This window comes from Triticum dicoccoides, chromosome 4B (genome assembly GCF_002162155.2).
Source record: "Triticum dicoccoides isolate Atlit2015 ecotype Zavitan chromosome 4B, WEW_v2.0, whole genome shotgun sequence".
Lineage (NCBI taxonomy): Eukaryota > Viridiplantae > Streptophyta > Magnoliopsida > Poales > Poaceae > Triticum > Triticum dicoccoides.
Window position 1 is genome coordinate 279,783,149 of NC_041387.1, and position 3,625 is coordinate 279,786,773.

Below are 3,625 nucleotides of genomic sequence, written 5' to 3' on the forward strand. Positions count from 1 at the left end.
CAGTTTGGAAGGGTGTTGGGCTGCAAAGAGAGAGGGGCTTTACGGTTAGCCGGTTAACCGTTGGAGTACCAAACGAACTCCGAATGGCATGAAACTTGACAGGCGGTCTACCGGTACTATACCAAGGCCACTTGGCAAGCCTCGGGCCATTCCGAGAAAGTTTAACACCCACTCACGAAAAGAGAGAAGAGGGGGACGCCGGAGGACATAGGAGCGCCAGATTGCAAAACGGACAACGGGGAAAATGCTCGGATGCATGAGACGAACACGCATGCGAAATGAAATGCACATGATGACATGATAAAATGCAACACGCAAGCAAATGACATGGCAACAACGGCGAATAACTGGCGGACATCTGGCGCATCGGATCTGGGGCGTTACATTCCTCTCTTGGATTTCTTCTCGAAGGGCTTCCTCTTGATTGCGTCGCTCGTGATTGCGGTTGGCAATGGCACGGCTCGAATCTCGAAGGGCACGTTGTGCCTCAAGAGCTTGCGCTTCACGTTGTTGTTGTTGAAGACGTTGAGCCTCGGCGTCTTGTTCCTCTTGGTGTAAATGTGCTCGTTCTTCTTCTTGGCGCCTTAGTCATTGCCTTTCTTGAGCTTGAGCAAAAACGACTTGGTTTGATTGAGGACGAGGGATTTGCTCGTCGACTTGTTCTTGTGAGTTCTTGTCATGCAGCGGGTTCCGAGATGCATGTAGGTCTTGACGCGCAGCTCGACGAAGAGTGTTCGATGACGGTGTACTTGTGTCGGAGAAGGTGTCGTCGGAGTGTCGACTTGAGCGGCTCCATCTTGAGGATGAAGAAGTGGAAGGACGCCGGTTCCTCATCAAGGCGCGGATCTCATCCATTCTTGCATCATTCTCTTGCTTTTGAGCGTCGAATTTGTTGTCGAAGTAGTCCCTCATTGCTTGTTGCTCTTGGTTCAATGCCTTTTGAGCTCCAAATAGGCGGTTCTTGGTGATGAATGATGACATGTCGTTGTTGTTCTCGATGAGAGGTGGAGTGGTAGAAGAACTTGGCCTATCCATCATACCAAGCAAAACATAAGTGGTAGAAGGAAAAGAACGTGTACCAAATGTACCTTGACCGAAGTTGAAGATGAATCAAGTTCACGCAAATGCGGAAAATGAATGATAGAGGCGAGGGTCCCGATCTTTCGATGAGATGATAACTATCGATTTGGTGGAGACGACTTTGACGATCCGACTACAAACGTGCACGACGTTGCGCCTTAGCAATCGCTAAACCAATCTCTTGAGGTTACTGACGATGCTGGAAGCACGGTCAGCCTGACCATGAAGGTCTATTCCTGCAAGCAATCGAAGAACGAGCAAGAATATGATAAAGCAATCTGAATATTGCAAATATATATGAAGTATTGATAATGGTGGGGATCCGGAAGCGGTCTTGGTCTGGTCGTTGGACACAAACGAAGTACACGAAGTTGCAATGGCTAACTTTTAACTAAACAAATCCCCAAGGAAAAGCTACTAGATGGATCTACTTATATAGGAGCAAGGGGTGGCGGCCAAGGAGGTGGGAGGACGTCCCAAGGCAGCCTAAAACTAAATCTAGGTCTTACAAGGCCAATGGGCCCAAGTGGAGGTGATGTAACACCTTTGGACTTGTAGTTTGACTCGGATTCTGCTGCAGCATCAGATTGTTTCGTCCACAACTCAACGCTCCGGACGAATTTGAAGGTGATTCCAATTTGGGTTGGAAAGTCCACGAAATCTAGTTTCCAACAAAAAAAGAATCACCCAATTCGGAGTCCGTATGAAAAACTTGTGTGCGTTTTGAGTCAGGTGTGTCTGTGCAGTCCGAATCTGAATCCAGAACGTGAGAGACTTGGACTGTATCTTCTCTTGGGCCAAAAGTGACGTGAGAGAACTTTTTGGACAGCAAATAAACATCTCTTTCTTCCTTATCTTCATATGTGGATTGTACAAATGTCCCATACACCTGCAATTAGACAAAACACAAAAGTGTGTGAAGTATTTTTGTTCTGGATAACATAAATAGATTATTGAATAGTTTGCACTAGAAATCACCTGACAAATATGCATATATGCAATATTTTTGGTCATATCCAAGGTAGTCATGTCACGAGTATAATAAGCAGGGACGAAAGTATGTCGCATGGCAAGTTTCAAATCATCCCAAGTAGTAGGTATATAATCAGGGTGTAACCGACAATATTCACTCCACCAAACCAAAGCATAACCAGTGAAAGAACCAACCGCAACCTTAACCTTTTTATGTTCATTGAAATTATGGGAAGCAAATATATTTTTTAAGTCGAACTCCCATTCAATATATAAAGCAGGTTTAAAACGGCCATTAAATGGTGGTATAGATACATTAACCTGATCATGTGCATTTGGATGTTTGTGCACCTCTCGTGACGGTTGTGGTATTGGCAAAGGTGGTGGCACGTCTCCCGCGATCGACAAAGCCCATGAATTGACTCTGGATCCTGTCATGATTAGTAGAACAAGAAACAAAACCCAAAAATAATGTTCCTATAACTACTAGGATGTGGTGGTAAAACGCTCACAGTAAAGCAAATATCAATGTCTTACAAGTTCTTACCATGCAGCAGGCGGTGATCGGCAACCAGCGGTGTCAAATAACTCCGAATATTGAGTAAAGCGATTGCCAGGGGAGCGTACGTATACACGGTGTAGAAATATGTGGAGCTAGGTTGGCTATATATGGTAGCAAAAGATTAGCAATAATCAATTCAAAGATGCAATGTTGAATAAACGCTCAACGACGGTACTGTGCTGGGCCTAGGCTAGACCGGACTAGAGACGCGAGCCTAGAACACTAATGAGGTCACGGCGTAGCACAACTAGCAGCAATGAAGGATACTAAGTAGCTCTTGACAGCAAGATATAAGTGAAGATCACAACGGCAGTGAAGATAATGATGAAAAACAACTGCCAAGCAGGATATACAACAACTCTCTCTCCAACTTTCCACTTGAAAAGTTTGAGACAATTTTCTGATAAATTCTTTCAAAGAATGCTACTAACTCAAGCTTTCCAATGCAAAAAGAATCACTCAATTCTGAGTTGATATGAGGAGTCAAAGAATTCTAAAACTGGCCTGAAAAATTGGAACAAGTTGTGTTCACGAACTTCGGAGGGCAAAAATACCTATTTAGAAGCCGATTTTGAGGTGTCAAATATTGAACTAGCTTCTGCAACTATTTAGATGCGGCTCGTCGCTATCTTCAATTTCAGTACTCACGGAGCCAAAACTGACTTCGTATGAGGAAGATACGCCTGTTTTACTGAACAGTGTGCAAAACAGATTCCAATCCGAATTCAGGTACGAAATTGATTCTAGATAGATCCAATTTTTTTTTCTTCTCTCTTTTTTTTCTCACGCCTTTTTTTCTTTTTCTTCTCCCTCTTTTTCTTTTTTTTTCTTTCCTTTTTTCTCTCTTTTTTTTCTTTATCTTCTTTTTCTCCCTCTTTCCAAGACAAACTAGATAAGATGCAGATTGAATCAAGTGAAGATGTGAACGATCTCAACTATTATTATGACAATGAATGGTGGGTAGCACGTGGTGGAAATTGATGGATGGGTGGTGGACAGCGGAAGAGATAA